General features: G+C 41.3%; 1 protein-coding gene across 35 annotated transcripts in view; it reads left to right on the top strand.

Moving 5' to 3' along the window:
* The window catches only part of TENM3 (teneurin transmembrane protein 3), a 2,213,160-nt gene that overhangs the window by 1,849,280 nt on the left and 339,219 nt on the right, over positions 1-24,661 (top strand). For 5 of the 35 annotated variants that reach the window (XM_065596723.1, XM_065596724.1, XM_065596726.1 and 2 more), the window contains exon 1: positions 1,204-1,351. The exons of 26 other annotated variants lie outside the window; for them this stretch is intronic. The gene's annotated coding sequence lies outside the window, so the exon portion shown is untranslated. Of the gene's footprint in view, positions 1-1,201; positions 1,352-24,661 lie in introns of those variants that run through there. 4 more of the 35 variants (XM_065596734.1, XM_065596733.1, XM_065596735.1 and 1 more) reach the window with 4 other exon arrangements.

A 24,661-nucleotide genomic window follows, 5' to 3' on the forward strand; every position in this document is an offset into this window, starting at 1 on the left:
TTCTGCAATTAATGACAGGTAACGTGATTCCTGTATCTAGTTTTTCACTTTGTCAAGTTCCCTGTTGTCTTCAGCTGAAAGTTGTTACATGTGTGTCTGATCCTGCATCCAATGAAGTCATGGCAAAAACATTGGATTAGATAGCAATGGACTGTATTGTGGGTATTTTTGTTTTTGTTTTGTTTTTTAAATTTATCTTTAATGTGGAAGATTTGTAAAATCCTGTTATATTCTTATCTGAATATACAAAATGAAGAATGAATACATTGTAAACTTGATAATTGTCACAGTCTGCTGACCCTTTATTTCAATTAAAACACAGATCTGAGAAATGATATTATCTGGGAATTATATTATATATACAGTGGGTTCTAGTGTGTGCATATAAGAACTGCTAGCTCCACTCTGTTTTATAACCTGTGCTTCAGTTTAGAGGGGCTCTCCTCTTTCCAGTATGTGCACACATTACCCTCATTAATGTTAATGGCAATTATGAACGTACGTCAAAAGGACCTTAGCTTGATTTTGCATTTCTTCCATAGACTTCACTGGCAGTTTATGGATGTGGAAGTGCTGCAATATCAGGTGGATGCATGAGACTTGTTTGTATCAGTAAGTTAAACCACTTTGTAAGCTGTCCATCTTCCTCTCATAAATGGAAAGCTGTCCAAGACACACCCAGTTTTGTTTAACTGAAATTTGTGACAAATTCCATAGCTCACATGTAAATTATATTAGATATGTGATATGTACGTGTTGGCAGGACAGTGTTCTTATATTTTATTTGGTCAGGAAAAGATCCTTTTGTGACAATCCAAGGAGTAGAGCTTCCTGATTAAATCTCTTTCTCTTTATCTAGAGAGGTTAGAAATATTGTCATTATCAAAAACATTTTTGTGGCATGTCTTTTATGTTAGTGTAAACAAAATGTGTCATGCTGCAAATCTTTAGGCATTAGATTATTTGAAAATCTGTGGTTTTGACATGGTAAATTAACATCACAGAGAATATTTGTGTATTTAAAAGCAACTGCTGTAGGATATTTGGAAACCAGAGATGACTTTAGAAGAGTATCGGGAATGAATTGGATTTTTTTCAAATTATATGACTGAAGAATGATAACTATGGAAGGCACTTTTGCAGTTTAGAAAGGGTTAAGGAATGCCAAGCCCAGCCCCCCTCGCTTGCCTGGGTGTAAACAGAGGAGCCTCAGCCTATCATGTCTGATTGCTGTTATGTGCTTCAGGAGAAAGCCAGACTCTGTAACATGATACATTATAGACTGATTCAACTTGGAAACGCCGTGGTCTGCGCTTCGCATCCAGACAGAAGGAGGAATCACCACCGAAAGGTGGGTGGCTGAAAACCAACCCTTTTGACCTTACAGCTGAGCCAGGTTAAAGTGTGATTTCTCAGATTGAGTGAAGTCAGTCAAATATATTTAGATGAACCATTTATACAGAATAGATATGTATGGAGTCTTGTTTGTATGGTGTGGTATTGAAATGGGAGGAGGCTCTGTTTCTCTTTGAATCCGTGCAGAGGCAATATTAGCATTTGAAATGAGGTGGCTTTTTAACCCCTGAGGCACCAAATTAAGGATTTAGATAAGGCAAAGGCTTAACTTTATAAATCATTCTAAATACCAGATACTTCTGCAAGTGGCTGCAGAGGATGTAACAGAGGATTTTGTTCCTGATGTGTGTGTGTGTGTGTGTGTGTGTGTGTATTTAAACTAAAATGTAATATGTGCATTCTGAAGAGAATGTGAACTTTTATATTTCTCTACATTTTATGAATGCATTTCAGTGTATTTAATTTTATTAGAAATAGTTTTTGCATAATTTATAGTTGAGATAGCTAAGATTCTGTATATAGTTCTGCTTTGTAAGCCTTTCTGTTTCATTGGTTTAACTCTACTGCTACTCTGAAATCTACTATACTGATTACTTTAAGGAAAAAAGTATAAAATACTTAGAATTATAAAAGCACCTTTCCCTGAGAATACAATACCTAGTGTATAATTTTTGTGAGCAGATTGTTTCTAGAACAAAGTCTGTGAAGTATAATTTAACTTAATAACAGAGCAAATAATGAACGTTAAACTGTGGAAAAGCAGTCTGGGTTGATTTAGAAAGAACTGTAATATTTTTACTTTAAAATGTAAGTGAGATTTGAGATTTTTGTAAGTATCTTAAAATAAATAAAGCAGAGATCGGTTATGGAAATATACTACTGCTGTAAACAGCCACAATTTTTCCTGCCTTTCAGTTATAGTATTAGCTATTTCTCTTCTGTGTACCTAATGAATGATATGTACAGAATACATGGCTATGCCACAAAGTGATTTTGTATTTCTAAAGCTTAATATAATCAAATTCATTGCCTAAAGATGGTATAGTTGAAGATTTGATCCCTTTCCACTGAAGTGGAAATACTTTCAGTAATTGAAAGCAGATTCATGTCTGGAGTTGTACAAGCCAAGGTTTTCATTTTTAAAATAAACCTTTTGTTCTCCAACTTTAAATGTTTAAGGGAGCTATCCAGAGATCTCTGTTTGCTGTTTGTTAGAGTAGTCTTTAAGAAGGGATTAAAAATTTCTAAGAAAGGTATGTCATAAATCCAGTTTACTTACAATTATTTTAACTATTTCAATGTATGGACATAATATTTTAGCCTTTGTATCCCTTATATTTTAGTTTTCCTGTTAGATCCCGTGAAACTGAATTTGAACTGTATCTGTGTACTGAACATTGATTTTTTTAAAGCTCTCTTAACTAACATTCATAATTTTTAATAGATTTACTGAACTTCAGAAATTTTTGGCTTATCCCATTTGCTACTTCTGATAAGACAGTTTGATTATTAAACAAAACCCCCTAAACTTTGAAGGTTTGGAGGGATACTGATCTACTTCAGCAAACAAACCTGACACTTTGCAGTGATAGCTGCTCTTTGCTAACTTTGTTTCTGTTTTCTGGGCATGACTGTAAAAAGCTTTAAGAATCCTTGAAGACATTTCAGTATTAGAAAGATAAATTTAGGATATGAACTGTCAAGCCCTTCAGACAAAGACTGAGTTGCTTTCAGTCTGTTAGCAGCTTTGAAGATAGAGAACAATAGAGTGAAAGAAGGGAATCAATCATCTTCCCTCATCAGGCCTTGTAATATACAGAATAGATTGACTAAAATTAGGTGGAAAAAAGTTACCAAAGATGGCAAGATCCCTCTACCCAACAGTAAGTGTATAAACTGCATAAGAGATTTGAGAAATTGGTTTCCTGATGTTGTGTCAGCGTTGGCTTGTGATTTTTATGGGCTGTCATTAAGATGTGAATGAGTAAATTTGCATATTTGTACTAATGTGCTAATTTTATTTTTTCTTAAAAGTATTTGATGGACCATAACATTTAGTTATTGCGTGGTCTTCTTCTCTCTTCTTGATAGTTAAATAATTTAATATCTCCTAAATAAGTACAAATAAAGGGAATAACATTCTAATACAAATTGGGTAAAAGTGTGAACATGAACAGAAAAATTAGATTAACCTTCTTCTGTGGAATTAATATTAAAAAATGTCAAGCAAATCTTTAGCTTCTGGTTGAAATGTTACTAAATTTTTGATGAATTTGTACCATGTTTCTGTGTAATGAGTGGCCTAAGGTGTGGCACAGCACAATCATCTCTTACAAGGACTTACAGAAAAGCTACATTGCAATTTATTGCAAAAACTTGTCTAAACATTTAAACATGTTTTTCAATTCTTGATTTACTGTTAAGAGTTTTTACGTCCTTAACTTTTTTACAGAGCACTGAGGGCACGTGATCTGAAGTAATACATTCCATTTAGTGTGGAATGCGTTTCTTTCAGAAGGAAGAAAAGTGGCATAGTAGTAGCTGTCTAAATACAATGATTTTGATTATTAATGCTATGAGGCAGATTAAAATGCTGTATTCCAGGTATTCATTCCTTTTAAAGGTCCACAAGAAAAATGTTGCTAAGTGCTTATCATCACTACTGCAAGTAACAAAAAATGACCCAGATTTAAGAACCTGCTCTAAACTGTATTCTTTCATTTGTTAAAGTGTATTTCAAAAGATTTAACAAGAATCATGCAATAAGTGAAAAAAGTCTGTTTTCAGCTCTGATCAGCAATTAAGGGATCAGGCTTCCGAATTTCACATCTTTATTTTGAGAACTTGTTTTGCTTCTCAGTTCATTCCTTGAACTAAACAGGGGTGAATAAAGATTTTAACAAGTAGCTTTACTAACAATTAGGTATTCTGAACTACAGTTTTTGTCCTAACTTCCCCCCATCTGTGAAGATTTAATTGCAGAGTATTCCATTATAAGTACTATTATAAACTTTACTCCATATGTGATTTTAAGACTTTTCTTAGGAATAATTATATATAAATTAAATTACGATAGCACTGTGGATATTATGCATTTAGATATATGTTAGACACCTGATCCTGTGAATTTTAAAGTTCCCTCAACTGCCACTGACTTCATTGAGAGTTGGGGGTGCTCAAACCTTTCAGGATTGGGCCCAAGAAGTTCTTTGCACAAAACGAATTATTAGGGTGAAACAATGTAATGGTACATTATGAATATTTACACACTTTTAAAAACTAAATTGTTTAACTTTGTTTCTATTCTACACTCATTAAATGTAAACAGATGTACTAAAAATACACCATTATCTTTTAAAAAACTTTTTGTGTAATGATTGAATAGGTTGCAGACACATTTTATAAATGATACACAAACAAGGAGATGGATTGTTTTTTAATAAATTCTGTCCAGAATTGTAAATGCAATTACTATAGCATAGACTTAATGTTCATTAGAAGCAACATTAACCTCTCTAGTCCTCTTCAGGGACTGGCTGAAGCAACTGTTTATCTAAACTTGTAACTATTGTTTTTATGTTCATGTTTAAACCATTACCGAAGGGATGCCTGATGAGCCAGTTCTTTCAAAATGTTTTTGATAGCAGCCACCCCCTACTCCAAATAGTCATAGATTCAGGCTGTAAAATATCCCAGGGGCTGTATATTGAAATGGGGGGTTATAACTTTCAATCCAGTTTATGGAAATAAGGTTAGTTATGGCCTGTTGATGTGTGCAGCAGATCAAAAGCCTTTAAGTAGAGTAATCAGATGAATCATTACAAGATTTAAGTATTTTACTATATGAAAGGTATAGCAGTAATATATAAATGCTTTTTGTTTATAATATGTAAAATGTTTTCATGCTCTAATATTATATTTTTCAAAATTGTAAATAACACATTTTCCCTTCATCCCAAAATTTAAGGCTAGTGAAGATTTAAAGCAGAACATGTTCAGAGTTATAGTAATTGGACTTAATAACAAAGAGTTTTTGACAAGAAATTTCACAGGATAACTGAACTTTTACAAAACAATTTGTTATTTGATCAGGTCAGCAGAAATAAGCAAAAGTAATGATTGTAATTTGTAAAGATCTGAATAGGGATTAAATTTAAATATATTTAACATGCTGCATCATTGTTTTAAGTTTAATCTATTTTCAGTAGCTAAAGGACAACTATCTTGGTAATGGCAATATAATTGTACTAGCTGTACCTTTCTGATAAGTAACTTTTCTGCCTGTTTCCAGCTAATGCAGAAGATGAAGCTTAATAATGGAAAGAACGTTTTGATGCCTAGGAGGCCCAGGTTACCTAATAAAAAGGGCTTATGTGTTCCACTCTAGCTGGAAATAACATTTCTGGTTTGGCATGTTCCTGCATTCTTAATGGCCAGTTTCAGTGGCCTTCAGTTATAGTCTGATTACTGTGCTTGTTCATACTAAAGAGCAGCAGTATCTTATAGACTGCTTTAAGATGCTAGAGTTTATGAGTGAAAATTAAAGAAAACACAAGCATTATTGTACATCAAAATATTTGGGTGTTTTTTAATATCATACAAACGTATTTGTTTAATATTTAGTTTAAGTTCAAAAGCCATTATACTGCCTATTTTTATTTTTATTAAAGTAGTTCAATTTGCATCTCAAGTATAGTATTTACTGATCATGCAAATAGAAATAGATTTTTTTCTCAATACTAAAATGAATTCTTAATGTTCAACCACAATTACTAACTTTAAAAAATAATTTTAACTGCTTATGAAATGTTCAAATCTGCAGAAATTTCAGTCAGAGTTGTTAAATGTTAATTTTTGCAGAAGATATTTTCCTCTAAATCATAAATTGTGTCTAAGGAAAAACTGTCTAGGGAGCTGTCAAAAGTAGTCTGGAACACTTTTTATGCTTTTTCTTTTAAATAAAACATAATTGCCTTATATAGCATTGTTAACCTTTTATAATTATTTAACTATTATTTCATTTTACCCCCTGCTTAAATGTTGTATGTTAGTGCAATAGACACCTGGCTGTGCTCTTAAAAGTTTATTTGTCTTTCAATTCCTGTGATAGTAGGGGGCAGTACATCTCCTTAATTATCTTTGTTCAGGGAAATGCTGAAAGGACAGGGTAGTTAAACAAGGCCATTTGGATTTGTGATAAGGTCGAAGTCAGATGCAAGGAAAGTGGTTAAATGCATTATCATCTTATTGAGTACATCATCAGTAAAGTGACCTTGATGGAGGTGGAAAAAGCCATTTGGCTATTTTATGACAGCCACCTCTCTGCCTGCTTTATCACTGCCAGAGAATACTTCATATAGCTTTATCATATTCTCCTTTTTTGTTTTGAAACCTGATTTCCCTTGATTGTAGATAATCAGTGATAGCCTGAATATTGAAATGGACTTTACTGATGATGGTAGATATTAGTACTTAAGGGTTTATCCATAACTTGAAATGTTCCTTCATTAAATATTAAGGTAACCTGGCGCGCTGACCATTCTATATTTGCTTTTAAGGATCTTTTAATGATGATGATTAGTTTCTGTGCGAGGGAACTGCCATTCTGCTACTTTTCAAATTGTTTTAAAGCTATTAGGAGGAAAGGGTTGCCAGCTTCAGTTTGAGCAGCAGGGATAGTGTTTGTTTTAACAAGTGTGTAAGTATGTTTATTTGAAGGTTATTCAAGTCATACTGGTTCTATGGCTGTTCTAGTTTCAGTGAACCCTTTAAGGGGGAGAAACAAAAACTTTAGTGAAACAAAACCTTAAACTAAATTCTTAAACTACAGTATTTTCTGCTTTGGGGGCTACTCCTGCAAGTTGCTAGGGTTACCATATTTCCACAAGCAAAAAAGAGGACACTGGGGGGAGGAGCCCTGCTCTAGCCCTGCCCCTGCCCCACCCCCATCCACTTCCTCCCACTTTCCACCCCCTGATTGCCCCCCTCAGAACCCGCAACCCCCCCGCTCCTTGTCCCCTGACTGCCCCCTCCAGGGACCCCTGCCACTAACTGCCCCCTAGGACCCCACCCCCTATCTAAGCCGCCCTGCTTCTTGTCCCCTGACTGCCCCCTCCTGAGAACCCCCTACGACCCTGCCTGTCCCCTGACTGCCCCGACACTTATCCACACCCCCACCCCATATTCACACCCTCGGCCCCAGACAGACCCCCGAGGACTCCCATGCCCTATCCAACTGCTCCCTGCTCCCTGACAGGACCCCCAGAACTCCTGACCCATCCAACCCCCTCTGCTATCTGCCTGCCTCGACCCCTCTCCACACCCCTGGCCCCCTGACAGCCCCCCCAGAACCCCAGACCCATCTAACTCCCCCTGCTCCCTGTCCCTCACTGTCCCAACCCCTCTCCACACCCCTGCCCCCCTGACAGCCCCCCCAGAACCCCATACCCATCTAACCTCCCCTGCTCCCTGTCCCTGACTGTCCCAACCCCTCTCCACACCCCTGCCCCCCTGACAGGCGCCGCAAACTCCCGACCCATCCAGCCCCCCCCTGCCTGTCCCCTGACCAGGGCTGGCTTTAAAGAGCCCAGGAATCGGGCTGTGCTCCAGCCGGAGCTCCGGCCAGGGTTACGGGGCTTGGGGCTGGGCCGGAGGTGCTCGGCCGGGGCTGGGCCGGTGCACTCGGCCGGAACCAGGGCCGGCGCTGCTGGGGCCCAAGCCGGGCCAGGCTGGGGGTGCTCGGCTGGAACCGGGGTCGCCACCCTGGGGCCGGAACCGCTGGGGCCCGAGCTAGGCCAGAGCCGCTGGGGCTGCTGGGCGCCGCTCGGCCCGGGCCGGAGGGAGGTGCTCGGCCAGGGCCGTGCCTCCTTGGAGCTCTCCTCCTCACGCCCCCTCCATTCCAGCTTACCTGCTGCTGCCTCTCGCTTGCCCTTGCTTCTTTTCAGACTTCCCGCGAAGATCTGATTCGCGGGAAGCAGGGGAGGGGGAGGAGCAGGTGGGTGGAGCGTTCAGGGGAGTGGAGGAGGGGGAAGACAGCTGCGGGGCCGGACAGTGTGGTAAGGCTGCAGGGGCTGGGGGGAGCCGGGAAGGGGCTTTGGGTGCCCAGCGGCGCTTGGCCGCCGCTTTTCTGTCTATAAATAGCCAACCGGGGGTAAATCCCGGACATTTTTAGATTTTTAAAAATCCCCCCCGGGCGGCTATTTATAGACCGAAAAGCCGGACATGTCCGGGGAAATCCGGACATATGGTAGCCCTATGAATGCCCCCTGTAAGCACGCTCAGCTCCCAGTAGCTACAGAAGGAGTTTTATGGTGCACTTCACCTTGCAGGACTGGACACTTTGACTGTTTGGACAATTATTCAAAAATTTAATCAGAGAGATCACAAGAACCAATCTTTTTTGAAACTGCCATTATTTCACTCAGATGTGTCATTCTGCTTTTGCTAGGCAACGTGGCACTCTATGATGGATTGTGTGGGGGGCGGAAATAATTTATTTTGAAATTATACTGGCTTTGAAAAGAGTCCCGCGCTAGTAGTAACTTTTGCAGGGATCTTTTGCCAAGGCGTCAGAATAGTGATCAAGAAGACTTTAAAATAGTTGCAAAAAGTACATGAGGCAGACTGCATCCAGTTTACAGCACCTCAAGGTATAGATTAATTGGATGCAATTGATAGAAGGCAATCAAAAATTCAGAGGCTGGAGGGAATGATGTATAAGAAAAGATTAAAAGAATATGTATAGCTTGGCCAAATGACAATTAAGCAGGAATAAGACAGTCTACAGTTTTAAAGACTATGTAGACTAAAATGGTATAATTAGCAATAATATAATGAAATTGAGGAAAGAAAACTATAGGCTGAATAGCAGGAGTCATTTTGTAGCAGTAACAGCCTTGAAGCTATGGAAAAGTCTTCTGATGGAATTGATAGAAGTCCCATGCTTGAGACATTTAAAATTACTGCCTATACTGGCCAGAGAACGGAGCATGACCAGCTCAGACTTTCACATCTCTAACTTCTACATTCCATGAAATGTAGGCTTTTTTGAAGATCAGTTCCATGGTCTGACTGGCAGTGGTACAGACAAAAAGGTGAGCTCCCTCTCAGGAGAGTAGTTTCAAGGAGGAGGACTACCGGATGGAGATATGTCTTGTTCTCTCTTCTTACTGAACAAACTCCCTTCTCCTGCATTCTTCCATCAGGCTTCATAGATTCCAAGTTCAGAAGAGACTATTATGGTAATCTAGTCTGACCTTCTATATAACACAGGTCATAGAACTTCTCAAAAGTAATTCCTGTTAGAACTAGAGCATATCTTTTAAAAACCTTTTGTCCTTCCCCCATTATTCACGTCCCCCCAGAAGAGAGGCTTTTCTTCTCCCCACCTAAAGAATTCATGATGAGGCTTCTCTCTATTTACTTTATCTCTTGCTCAGTCCTGTCCTGGAATTTCTCTTCTGCCATATGTGGCCAAAGGATCTGTATGTCTCTCCACATTTCCCCCTGGACAAGTAGAGACTGATTGTAAAACTGTGGTTCTGCCGTCTTCCTCTTCCAAACCCACTACTTCACAAGAGAATCCCAAGAGGATCTTCTAGACAAATGGGCCTGTCTGGTGACTTTTATCACATTGATTCTCAAAAACTCCCCCACTGAGCAAAGGATACCTGACAAGGTGATGGTCCTTATGGTGGAGCGGCTTTAACTATTCATCAACAAGTGGACCAGGATCACCTTCGACATCTGAGTGCTCTCCATAGTCAAGGAGGAATGCTTCATAAAATTCGTCTTTCTTCCCCTGTCTTCATCTGTGTCTATCCATTATTCCTTTCCCTCTCTTTCCTTAAGTCGTGCTCTGTTATCTAATAGACATCACTCTCATTCCAGCAGATGAATTGTAGTTAAAATATTTTACAGTTATAAACACATGTGGTCTGTGAAGTATCCTAGACCTGAAATGGCTGCATTGCTATGCAAAATGGGAGAAATTCAAAGTGGATTCCCTTTGGTCAACAATAGCGCTATTGCCATTGGGACTTCATGTTCCAATTGTGTAGTCCCACAAAGTTCCTCAGGTTCACAACCAATCATCTACATTTTCAGTATCGGGCCCATCTGTTTGGTCAAGCATCTCTATCAATGACTGTCACAATGATTATGATTGTAATTTCAGCAGCCCTTTGTCAGGACAGGACATGTGTGATTGCTTATCTAGACTACATCCAGAAAAATTATCAAGCCACTGCAACTATTCCATATTCTGGGAATCATTGAGAATAGAGTCAAGGGTTCTCTGACGCGCTCATAACATGCCTATTGAGCTCGGTGTCCCAAATTGGCCAAAAAACCCCATAGTTTACAGACCTGCTCTGGTATTCCCAAGACCTCAACCTTTCATTTCAGAAACAAACTGATCTTCTCCAACAGGGTCTTGTCCTGCAACCTTCACCTCCTCCTCAGCTCTAAGGCTTGATTCATAACTAAAAAAACTGGCCTTTTAAGACAAAGTCCTAACCATTCTCCCTCATTTGTATGCAATAGGTTTGGTCCTTTTTCTCCATTTGATGCATATCTGTTTGTTTACCAAAAAAGTATCCATCCCAGTCATCTTTCATTTCCTCCAGGCCAGTTTTGTTAAGAGTCTAGCAACTGACTACCTCTGGGTTCAGGCTTTCAGCCTTTAATTCCCTAAAGGGTCAGGGAAATAGATTTTCTCAACAAGTCTCACATCTCAATGCTTAGATTTCGCAAAGCTGTAGGTTACCCAAGACTTCATGCTAGGTCTCTTGGCTCTCTTTGGAGTTTCAGTTTTGTGTTTAAAAACGTTTTATGTTTAAATCCCTTTGAACCCCTGAAAATTGTGCCTCTTTTTATTCTTTCCTGGAAGACCTCCTTTTCTGGTGGTTATAAGCTCTGTCCACAGAGTGGGGGAGGTAGCTGTACTTGCTTGTGACCCATCTTACATACCTTTTCAGAAAGAAAAGGTGGTCCTACATACCATTTCCGTCCAAAAATTAATGTCAGACTTGCACCTCAGTAAGGAGATTTCTGTGTGTAGCTTCTGTCCCTATACCAAGGTAAGAAAGGGATTCTAAGGCAGTCCTTATACATCTATAGAGATATTGAAATTGATCTTCTACTCCAAGGAATTTAAGAAATCCTGTTCCCTCTTCATCTTACGTGAAGTCCCCAAGAGCCGCAGTACTTCAGCACCCTAACCCTAAGCTTTTCCTCCAGACAGTCTCGTGCTCTTGCAGGCCCACTATATTAGGGCAGTTGGAGTCTCCTGGGTAGCAAAGGAGGAAGTCTTCATGAGTGAGTTGTGTTGGGTTGCCACTTACCACTCTTGTGGACACCTTCTTCAAGTGCTCCTACTTGGATTTGGTCTCATTGGCTGATGTAGCATTTGGATGGTACTTCCGGCTGTGTTTCCTCAGCAACCCTGGACTGCTCTCAGAAAAAAGAATCTGTTACTTATTCACTATTTTTTTGTGTGTGCCTCTCACTGGCTTACATTCCCTCCTCAGCCCAGCTCTAAGCTTTTCTTGTGTAGCTTTTGGCTACCACTGGTTAGTTCCATTCATCTGCACCTGTAGCAGTCACACCATGTGAAAAAAATGTCAAACCTGTTAATTGTTTTTCATGTGGTGAGCATTGTTTAAAATACCCACTCAAACCCTCTATCAGGCTTGGGCTAGGTGACTGTAGTTAGGAAGTTAGGTCAGACTAACCTGTTACCTCATTAGAAGTCCTCAACTCTGCTTGCCCTGATCTTACAAGTGAGTGGAGTGTGAGGGGACATGCCCCCATCCCACTGACAGAAAGGCTAATGAGCATTCCAGCTCTGAGAAAGCACCAGTTAGGCTCATCTGCAGAATATGTTTGGAGAGGGGGAGCTTAAAAAAGGGTAGCTGGCTACTGCAAAAATAGGGAACTTTGCCCAGGAGGAGAGGCTGCTAGGGATCGCCACTGAGCTCCAGTAGCAAGGGAAGCCCAGCCCAGAGTAGTGGTTAGCATTTCCTTCCTCTCCCGCCTAGTTTGGGAGCATAATAACACTGCAAGACAGAGATGGGTGTGGGGGCCCTGGAAGGCTGATCTCAGTCAACAACCGGTGGTGAGACCTGGGGAATGCTTTAGCAAAGCTTTAGATACAGTCTCCCACAGTATTCTTGCTGGCAAGTGTCCGAGACCAATACAGGTTCGAATGAGGATCAAGTGGAAGGAGGAAAATTGAGACAGAGGCAGATTGCAATTCAAAAACAGGTGGCCGTTTATTAATGGGGAAAAAAATCACAACTTGGGCTGGGGAGGAGCACTTTTACCAACCAACAATACAAATTCAAACAAGTAACCAACCAGAAATATCACCAGAGCAGTCATATAAAACAAGCTATATACATTTAACATCAAGGAATCTACAACCAACTATTTACCAAAAACCAGAACAAGCATACAAAACTGAATAAACTGTAACAATTTGCCCTCTATACACTGTACAAGAGATTTGGTACCAAGTAATAAAGAAAAAGGGCCTAACCAACAGAATATCTACAAAAATTAATACATGCATACCACACTCCAGCCGCAGCTGACCAGCAGTACAGACACCAAGGACATGATGAGATGGAACCCGAAATTACACGACACGAGCTAGCTAAATCCGGAGGAGATCCTGGCTGAAAGGGTGATCAGGCCTTCCAGCTAACACGCGGACACTCCTGCTGATTTAGACCAGAGACATAATTTTGTTCGAAGACCCTTGCACGTGCTAGCATCTAATTGGTTCCCCGCTCCTACACCAACCAGGCTCCGAGCTGGTGCCCCCTACGTAACAGGCACTGCACACGGCACACTAGGCTTATGCACACGGCCCGCTGGAATTGTAGCACACGGTACCAATGTGACCTACAATTGACCAGGCGGAAGGTTTGAGAATGGTCACACGACACCAAGGCGCTGCACACGGCACCAGGGTGTTGCACACAGCACCAAGGTGCTGCACACGACACCGATGTGACCTTCTGACTGACAATTGGCCATCCGGACGCCATGACAGAGCATAGGGCTGCGACAGCAAGTTAAAGAAGTATGGGCTAGATGAATGGACTATAAGGTGGATAGAAAGCTGGCTAGATCATCGGGCTCAACGGGATAGTGATCAATGGTTCCATGTCTAGTTGGCAGCCGGTATCAAGCGGAGTGCCCAAAGGGTCGGTCCTGACGCTGGTTTTGTTCAATATCTTCATTAATGATCTGGAGGATGGCGTGGACTGCACCCTCAGCAAGTTTTCAGATGACACTAAACTGGGAGGAGGAGTAGATACGCTGGAGGGTAGGGATAGGATACAGAGGGACCTAGACAAATTAAAGGATTGGTCCAAAAGAAATCTGATGAGGTTCAACAAGGACAAGTACAGAGTCCTGCACTAGGACAGAAGAATCCTATGCACTGCTACAGACTAGGGACCAAATGGCTAGGCAGCAGTTCTGCAGAAAAGGACCTAGGGGTTACAATGGACAAGAAGCTGGATATGAGTCGACAGTATGCCCTTGTTGCCAAGAAGGCTAATGGCATTTAGGCTGTATAAGTAGGGGCATTGCCAGCAGCTCAAGGGATGTGATCATTCCCCTCTATTCGACATTGGTGAGGCCTCATCTGGAGTACTCTGTCCAGTTTTGGGCCCCATGCTACAAGAAGGATGTGGAAAAATTGGAAAGAGTCCAGCAGAGGGCAACAAAAATGATTAGGGGTCTGGAGCACATGACTTATGAGGATAGGCTGAGGATTGTTTAGTCTGCAGAAGAGAAGAATGAGGGGGGATTTGATAGCTGCTTTCAACTACCTGAAAGGAGGTTCCAAAGAGGATGGATCTAGACTGTTCTCAGTGGTACCAGATGACAGAACAAGGATTAATGGTCTCAAGTTGCAGTGCGGGAGGTTAGGTTGGATATTAGGAAAAATTTCTTCACTAGGAGGGTGGTGAAGCACTGGAATGGGTTACCTAGGGAGGTGGTGGAATCTCCTTCCTTAGAGGTTATTAAGGTTAGGCTTGACAAAGCCCTGGCTGGGATGATTTAGTTGGGGATTGGTCCTGCTTTGAGCAGGGAGTTGGACTAGATGATCTCCTGAGGTCCCTTCTAATCCTGATATTCTATGATTCTATTATTCCAATAGCCACCAGGAGCTAGATGTTACTGGACTCAAAAGGGACCCCTGGGAGTGACTTTCTGGGAGCAGTGAGATTACCCAGGGGCAAGATACTGAAAGAAACTATAGCCAAGTCCGGGCTGTGGGTTGACTCACTACATGGAGTTGGACTCTTCCTGCCCTGATGAACAAAGGATGGGAGCATGAAGCCCTACACCTGATACAATGCTCTGAGACAGAAACAGATTTTTGTGAGGGGGCTTCCACTGAGATGGACCCCGAGAACTGGTATAAGTGGCAACTACAGCAGACCAATTAGCAACAGCAATTCCAGCAGCAGATGTTACAGCCATGGATGGCCCAGCAGTTGACCCAAACAGTGCAGCCACAGCAGCTGCTGAAGGAGATTGTCTCCTGGTAGCAAGAACTCCAGTGAAACTTTCTGCAGCAGTTAAGACCCCCCAGCCGCTGCACACTTGCAGGTTGAGCTCTGCCACCTTTGTCAATGAAGTTAACCAAGATGGGCCCGGATGACAATCTGGAGGGATTCCTTATCATCTTCAAGAGGGTGGTGCCGGCCTCTGAATGGTCTCCACGGCATTGGGCTTTAGTTTTTGCTCCAGACCTGGTCTGCCATAACCTTAATCTGAATTAAGCTCGAGACTACAATTGATGAAGGTTGCTATTTTAGTTTACCTGCTTATAAGCGAAGAGAGACATTGGCAGCACTTTAGAGCAGGGACATAACCCAAGGAGGTACGAGCCTAGGTGGTAGCGCAACAATTGAAAGAGCAATGCTGCCAGTGGCTCTGCAAAGTTTTGACGGTCCCACTGTGGGTCCAACGGAAGGAGGTACTGAGACTTGTTGACTGGAGGTGTACCCAGACAGTGACGCCAGCAGCCTAGGAGGGGACAATTTGCTTTTGACATATACATGGAGACGTAAAGCCTTACCCAGTCAGTAACTGGAACTGACGGTGGGGACCCACACTGATTCAGTTACCGTACTGCTAGCCAATAAATAAGCATACCCTGTGATTAATTGACTAAGATCGCCCTCCTTCTGGTAGATGGTTAACAAAATGACCAGTGCTGCAGCTGAGCTCTGTGACAAGGCCTGGCTGGTGGAAACCATGAACCTAAGACCCTGAGAAAGGAATGTCCTGGGGACCAGGACTGGCCAGGGAGATGCTTGAGTGGATGGCACTTGCTGGGGACCTCAAGCCCCTGATGCAAGGGGGAAGCATCATCCAAGAACAGCGTGACATGATGCTTAGCTGTTCCTATGAACAAGCAGTATCTGAACAGGGAGGCAGTGGACCCCCAGCACCTGAGACAGTAGCCCCACTTTGTGTTGAACGGCTGTATAGAGTAGAATGGAACCTGCAGTGAGAGGTAACAAGAATTTGTTTATTGGTACTCCATGAGTACCAGCAAGCTGTATTGCAGCTGGCTCATGAAATTCTCTGTGCAGGGCATCTAGGGTGGGAGAAAACTCTTGACCACTTACTGACTTGCTTTTCTGGCCAGTGTTGCATCCTGAGGCTGGGGAGAACACACATAATACACATGATCTGTAAGAAGCAGCACCAGGGCAACTGATTAGGGAGAATCTTACCAAAGTGTAAGTTAGCCATGATAAAACTAACTCTTTTGGGGTATCAGGTAGTGGATGTCTTGTGAAAACTCTTAGACAAGGTCCATGCTTTAAACTCATGCCCCATGCTCTATACTAGGAGGCAGATCCACTGCTTCCTGGGCCTGGAGGGATAATATTGCTAGTTCTTCCCCAACTTTGCATCGATCGCAGCTCTTTTGACCTATCAGCTACAAGGAGAAGACACTGAGGAGGTCCAGTGGGATGACTGGTGTGATGAAGCATTTAATACCCTGACTGAGCCAGGTGCCAGTCCTTGCCAACCCAGACTTCACCTAGGAGTTTATTATTCATACAGATGCTTCTGACATCGTCCTGGGAGCAGTGCTTTCCCAGGACTTCAGGGGAGAAGAGCACCCAAACTTATATTTAAGTAGGAAGTTGTTCTTCAGGGAGTATTAGTATTCAATTATTGAGAGGGAAGCACTGGCTATCAAGAAGGCTGTGGACTCCTTCAGATGTTACCTAATGGGGTAAAAAGCAACAGAGGGTCCTGTGGCACCTTTGAGACTAACAGAAGTACTGGGAGCATAAGCTTTCGTGGGTAAGAACCTCACTTCTTCAGATGCAGGACCCTCTGTTGCTTTTTACACATTCAGACTAACACGGCTACCCCTCTGATACCTAATGGGGTAGTCTCTTTTCCCAAATCACAGATCACATGCCTTTGTGGTGACTACACTCCATGAAGAACTTAAACCTCTGTGCTGGTATCTAGCACTCCAACCCTATCGCTTCCAGATGCAGCACTGAGCAGGGACAGACTATGCAAATGCGGATTTTTTTTTCTCCTGGTAGATTGGAACTATGGAGATGCTTGAGCAGGAAATCTTTCTGGCCTCAGGCGAGTGGGAGTGTGTGACAGGACATGCACCCATCCCACTAATAGAAAGGCTAAATGAGCATTCCTGAACTCAGGTGGTGTTAATTAAGTACACAATCAGAATGTGCACCACCTGGAGAAGGGGACCTTAAAGTGAAGCTGGCTACTGAAAGTGGTGGGAAGTTTGCCCAGGAGGAGAGGCTGCTAGGAGACTACCAGTGAGCTCTAGTAGTGAGGGGAGCCCAACCTGGGATGGTGGCTGGTATTTCCTCCAACCCCCACCCATAGTGGGGACAGACCAACACTGCAAGAATTATATGGACAAGGGACCTTGGATGGCTGCTCTCAGTCAACAACTGGTGGCAAGAGCTGGGGAACGCTGCCAGGGACTAGAGGAAATTGGACTCAGAAGGGACCACTGAGAGTGAATTGAACTCTTGCCCAAAACAGTGAGATTTCCCAGGGCCAAGAGATTGAAAGAGACTATGGCCAAGCCCAGGCTGAGAGTCAGCTGACTACATGGAGTTGGGCTCCACGTGCTGGGAACATGCCCATTTATAGCTGAGTAATCATAATATGCAAATAATTAACAGGTAAGAAATGAGTTTTTTGAAATGTTTACTATATCTCTACAGTATGATCTGGTTAGCAGAACTCATACCAGATTCTGCTCTTTGATTTTCATGGCTCATTGTATGCAGATCTAGCTGCTGGTGGAGTTTCTAGACATGTGCTTGTGCCAAACATGGTCAGTATTAAACTCCGTGTTAAACTAATATGAGTCTTTACTAACAAATATTAAGGTATATCATTTGGTATATTTGGCTGTTCATTTTAGAACTATCATAGCTTCATAGAATTTATTTACCAGATGTATAGATCATTACAATAACAGTGCTTAGCATTAGTTGTGGACTAAAGAATGTTATTGCATTGTTACAGCATGCAAACAGTGCATTGAACATGTATATGATTGAAAAGTGGATGAAGCAAGGGCCTATTCTCAATTTGATGACATATTTCTGTTTGTGTGGCTGTAATGCGATAACTTTTGGACATCAGATCCAGTCACTTCCAAAATTTCAGGGAATGTTCTAGACACGTATAGGCAGAACATTCTTGATTTGGGTGAAAATTAAAGAACTGGAAAAATCACAAACACTTAAAAAGTTGCTACTTGCTGAGAGCCAAATAACAGTTGCAAGGTAGAAGCCCAGCCAGTGGGGGGAGGGATAGCTCAGTGGTTTGAGCATTGGCCTGCTAAACCCAGAGTTGTGAGTTCAATCCTTGAGGGGGCCACTTGGGGATCTGGGGCAAAATCAGTACTTGGTCCTGCTAGTGAAGGCAGGGGGCTGGACTTGATGACCTTTCAAGGTCCCTTCCAGTTCTAGGAGATGGGATATCTCTCCATTATTATTATTATTATTATTTCCTTCCTGCCTCCCCAAAGCCAGCTCCATGGTTGGGGCTAGGGTGACTAGACAGGAAGTGTGAAAAATCGGGACAGGAGTGGGAGGTAATAGGTGCCTGTATAAGAAAAAGCCCCCAAAATCGGGACTGTCCCTATAAAATTGTATGTGTGTATATAACTCTGTATAACTACAGAGTTATATACACATTGTATGTGTGTATATAACTCTATATAACTCTATAAAACTCTGTATGTGTGTATATATATCTCCTCAATATATGTTCCATTCTATATGCATCCGAAGAAGTGGGCTGTAGTCCACGAAAGCTTATGCTCTAATAAATTTGTTAGTCTCTAAGGTGCCACATGTCCTCCTGTTTTCCTATAAAATTGGGACATCTGGTCACCCTAGTCGGGGCGGAGGAAGAGATAGAGGGCACCAGGCTTGCCCCATTTCTTCCAATCCTGGGGAAAGAAAGGGGGGAGAAGAAAGGGACGAGATACTGAGCTCCTGGCATGGGGAGAATAGGGGGACATACAGAGTCCCTGGCCTGGGGTGGGCAGAAGGGAATGGAGGGCACAAAGAGCCCATACCATGGGGAAGAGATTGGGGCATCCTAGCATGGAGGGCGAGGGAGGGAGAGCCTGGTATAGGGAGAATGGGGGTACAAATATTTCCTGGCATGGAGGGACTATGGGGTGGTGCTGATATGGGCAGAGTGGGAAAAGGGGGGCATATCCATCCACTTTAACCAAGTCTGTGATTGATGGTAGCCATTAACACTTTCAACCCTAACAACACAAGCCTAATTATTTACATATTTACATAATGTTTTCCATCAGGAGTTTTTTCACATGCCTTCCCAGTCAGTTTTACTCCCATCCAAATGTCCTTGGAGCTTTCCTCTCACTGCCTGATTTCTTTTTAGCCAATCAGTAGAGGTCACTTTTACTGGGCTCCTGAGACAGACCTATTGTTTCGGTGGAGTCTGAGGCATACATTGCCCATTCCATTCTGATAGGGACTTCATTACTGCCATAGTTCTTACAGCCTCAGCTTCTACAGCTACATTCTCAGTTTCAGGTGTCAGCAAAGCTAGGATTTCAGCTCCTGCTTCCTTCTCAGAGGGTTCTTAAACCTGAAAAGCCATTTTCACTTAAAAAGATGGATAACGCATAATGCTTGACCTACATGAGCAACAAAATGTACAATTCTCTTGTATCTACTGATTATTACCAATTCACATATCCAAATAATGACTCTTCTAATTGAAATGGAAATATAGCCCATTAAACAGTTAAAATAAATTATTGTAACCTGTATTAAAGTAATTTGTATTAAGATAAGCTTGAGTTATTAAATTAAGATTTTTACTAAATACTGAAATTAATATTATCAGTACTTTTTTGTCACACATGGATGTGTGTTCACATGTGGAATGTGTGTAATCCATTCATTAGTTTATAGAACCAAAATTCTTCAGGAAATGTCAGAAATCAACATACCATAATGAATGCTAGATTTTGCATTTGGATATCTGATTTAACTGAAAGATGTGTAAATGTTCCCATTTTGCTACAACTCTGCGGAGGCTGAGATCACAAATAATTCCTTTCAAAAGTAAATTATAAATGATGCTTACTAAATTGGCTCAAGATCTGCCTGTGTCAGACAAGTGGCCCAGGGAATATTTTGGTTTTGAGCACACCACATACCTTTTTGGAGATCTACTTTCACAGTGTTTAAAGAGATGAAGTATATATGAATGTGGAGGTCCACATTTGGTAGAATGACAGAGTATTAACAGATACTGGCTTGGAGGTGGGGCCTCGAGGGCTGAAGAACTGCAGCCAGGCCATGGTAAAAGCCACTCGAGCAGCTGTGGGGAGCCGCAGACCCTCCATGTGCCCTGGGCGGAGAGGCCAGAAGGATGGGGAAATGGGATGGGGGCTGCTTTTGGGGCTCCCCCAATCTGGGCAGGTTGAGGGTCTGCAGGTCCCCACAACTCCCCTGGGCTCCAGCTTCCTGCCTGGTCAGGGGGCAAGGCCTTGGGAAAGAGGAGGTGCAGGGAGCCAGGCCTGGGGAAAAGTGGGAGGGCCATGGCACCTTGCCCCCTCCTCCCCTTTCCAGTGCCCGTGATTGACACAATACTGCTATTTGGGAAATATTGTCTTTTTTCTGTGGGAAAAAATAGTGCAGTTGACCCAGTGCTTCTGTCCATATAGAGTGGAAATTTAAAATGTGGTTATCATGTTAAAACTTCCTTTGACTTCAATGAGAGGAGCGTTAGGCCAATGCAGAATACTTATGAAAATCACACATTAAGTTCTTGGAATAACAAAAATCTTTCTCTGAAAAGACCCACTGAGATTAATTGAATTTTGTATAGTATCCATGGTACGGTTAATAAAAGAAATAAAGAAAAGTAGCTACACTACTCCACATGCTGTACTTGAGAGCGTTTATGTTCTTTACTAATACATTGTGTATATTGTGATAGATCCAGACCAGGAGTCTGGTAGAGGGCAAATATACTTGTCACTGGATGAGTAGTTTTCTGTTCCCTGAGTGACCAGAGCAGGGGCTGCACTAGAGTAATCAGGAACCTGCTAGAACCAGTTAAGGCAGGCAGGCTAATTAGGACACCTGGAGCCAATTAAGAAGAAGCTGCTAGAATCAATTAAGGCAGGCTAATCAGAGCACCTGGGTTTTAAAAGGAGCTCACTTCAGTTTGTGGTGTGAGTGTGAGGAACTGGGAGCAAGAGGCGCAAGGAGCTGAGAGGGTGTGCTGCTGGAGGACTGAGGAGCACAAGCTTTATCAGACACCAGGAGTAAGGTCCTGTGGTGAGAATAAGGAAGGTGTTTGGAGGAGGCCATGGGGAAGTAGCCCAGGGAGTTGTAGCTGTCATGCAGCTGTTACAGGAGGCACTATAGACAGCTGCAGTCCACAGGGCCCTGGGCTGGAACCCGGAGTAGAGGGTGGGCCCGGGTTCCCCCCAAACCTCCCAATTGACTTGGACTGTGGGTTCTTCCAGAGGGGAAGGTCTCTGGGCTGTTCCCCAACCCACATGGTGAATCTCTGAGGCAAGAAAATCTGCCAATAAGCGCAGGACCCACCAAGATAGAGGAGGAACTTTGTCACAATATACTATTAATTGATTTATAGATTCATGGATTATAAGGCCAGAAGAGACAATTTTGATCATCTAGTCTGACCTCCTCCATAACACAGACTATAGGACTTCTCTGAATTAATTCTTGTTTGAACGAGAGCACCTCTTTCAGAAAAACATCCAATCTCGATTTTAAAATTTCCAATGATGGAGAATCCAGCACAACCATTGGTCAGTTCTTCCAATGGTTAATTACCTTCATTGTTAAGACTTTGCACCTTATTTCTAGTCTGAATTTTTCTAGTTTCAACTTGTAGCCATTGAATCTTTTTATACCTTTGTCCTGCTACATCGAAAAGCCCTCTACTACCAAACTTACACCCCTTTACCTTCTTTTGATTGGTATGCTAAATAGATTGAGCTCCTTCAGTCTATCCTATAAGGCATGTTTTTCAATCCTTTAATTGTTTTGGTGACTTGACTCTGAACACTCTCCAGTTTATCTACAACCTTCTTGAATTGTGGATCACAGAACTGGACACAGTATTCAAGTAGCAGTTGCACCAGTGCCAAATACACAAGTAATATAACTCCCTACTCCAACTTGATGTTCCCCTCTTTATACATCCAGAGATAGCATTAGCCTATTTGGTGACAGCATTGCTCTCGGAGCTCATGTTCAGCTGATTATCCTTCATAATCCTGAAGTCCTTCTTAGAGTTACTGCTTTTCTATCTTGTAAATATGGCCGACATTTTTTGTTTCTAGATGTATGGCTTTACGTTTGGCCTTATTAAACCACATATTGTTTGTGCACCAGCTGACAGAGTGATCTGAATCACGTGGTATCAGTGACCTGTCCCCTTTATTATTAACCACTCCCCCCAATTTTAGTGTCAACTGCAAACTTGATCTGTAATGATTTTATATTTTCTTCCAGGTCACTGATAAAAATGTTGAGTAGCATAGGGCCAACAACCAATCCCTGCAGGATCCTACAAGACGCAGGGTGAAATGCTAAACCTATTAAAGTCAAAGATGGAGTTTTTGATTTCAGTGGGGTCAGGATTTCACCTGTAGTATTTTGTGTACATTAAAACATACACATTTTATTATGTTACATAGATAGACATATTTATGTCTGTGTGTTTATTACAATTATTTAATAAATAATACAAAGTATATGTTGCAGTTTAAACAAAGTATTGTATTGGCAAATCCAAATAATAATACTCTGTGTATTATATAAATTAAATCTATCTATATATGTTCAGAGATGATATTCTTGCCATTTTTTCTGCAACCGTATATACCTTTTTTGTAAACCTACTATATACCTACTGTAAACTAGTCTTTGTATGCCAGATGGAATATTTGAAAGTAATTTTATATACAAATTTTGCAAGGTAGGAGTACTTTCCTCCTTCACTCTGCATCTTTCATTCAAGTGAGTTTCATGGCCTCTGTTTGGTGTACACAGAATGGTACACATTAATAGAAGATGCTATATGTTCATCTAAAGTTCTAAAAGAAGTGTGTATATAAAAGAAGTGTGCTTTGAGAAACAATATGTGATTGTGTAATTAAAGAATGTATCATAACACTTGCATGGTTGGGGACAGAGTTCAAGTTCCTTATGCAACCTTAACTTTTGCATTTCCTAACTTTTAATTACTTAAAGCGTGCCACCTGAATATCCTTGTAATTTAGTGAGTTTGGGTTTCATTTTATTTTGTTTTTGATGGATTGATTATTCCTATTTACAGATAAGAGTAAATTGGAGAAGTTAAGAAATCTGTTGAAGGTCACAGAGGTAATTGAGCTATGATTAGATATTTAAACCTCTAACTCCTACTCCAGTGCCTAGGGCATTAGAACAAAAGACTGAGTACCCAAACAAATCTATGATTAGAATAGTTAATAGAATCAAAAGAATATTTGAGGCTACAAAAAGACCCTCTAATTTTCACCTTTTTTAGAGGAAAATTTGCATACAAGCTGGCTCTAGAATATCAAGTTTCAGCCAGATGTGAATTAAAACTACTAATTTATGAATGCTTGAAAAACAGAGTTTATAATGGAAATGACAACTCCAGTGTAGTACTGCCAGGAGCTGTTATAATAACTTAACACTGAAAATGCTATAAAAATCAGAGACTAAGCACATTTAGGTTTTCATGCTACAGAAGGAGATTATGCCAATGGGGCACATGTTTGTTTTTATAGACAAATTCTATGCAATAAGTCACAACTCTACAGCAGTAGCAGGTTTTTACATGCCTATTATAGTAATTTATTTTTAAAGCAATATCGCATCTATAAACAAGTATCTTTCTTCTGAAACAGAATTAAAGGATTTCAAAAACCTTTGTGTAGCTTTATCAGTGACAACTACAAGCCTAAGTACCATCTACTGAAGTAGGACTCTGTGATACAGTTACACAACTTTATGTTTGTACTTAATACATTTACTACTGCTACATTTGTGCTTGCTCCTTCACAGTTCAATAACTCTTAAAAACAAAATGAAACAGATTTTTTTTATGGTTTATGGTGATGCATTAATTACATGTAGCATGTAATTGTATGGTCAGCTTTAAGAGTAGTTTTCCTATTTATTCTGTCAAAGCTTTTGGAACGAGAGAAAAAAGCCATTTATTATAAGAGCACTAGCTGTTGAACAAGAGCTTCCTCTACTGTCTTTTGTCCACAGTAATTGATTGCAAGTGTTCAAACACAATCTTTTTCTCTCAGAAAACATGTTAGTTAAAAAAGGATTTTGAACGTAATTTGTTGGAAGCAAGATGAAGAGAATATTTTAAACCTTTCTATTCATATTACTGAAAGTGGTATTTTAAAATCATTCTTTTATCATAATATGTGAACATTAAAACATTGCCAAAGCCATTAGGCAGTAGACTAGACAGGAAAAAAGCACAGACAATAATTTTAGTGGTGGACAGGAGGCTGCCACTGGATTAACACAACAAATCACAAATAGGTATGCATTGCAGAATGAAGGCATTAAAGCAAGAGTCCTTGCTGTCCCTAATAAAATCTTGACTAATTTAGCCATAAGAGTCCTTACAGGTCCAAATACACAAATATACTTGATCATGAGGAGGACACAGTATAGCTATAACCTCATTC

This window comes from Chrysemys picta, chromosome 5 (genome assembly GCF_011386835.1).
Source record: "Chrysemys picta bellii isolate R12L10 chromosome 5, ASM1138683v2, whole genome shotgun sequence".
Classification (NCBI taxonomy): Eukaryota; Metazoa; Chordata; order Testudines; family Emydidae; genus Chrysemys; species Chrysemys picta.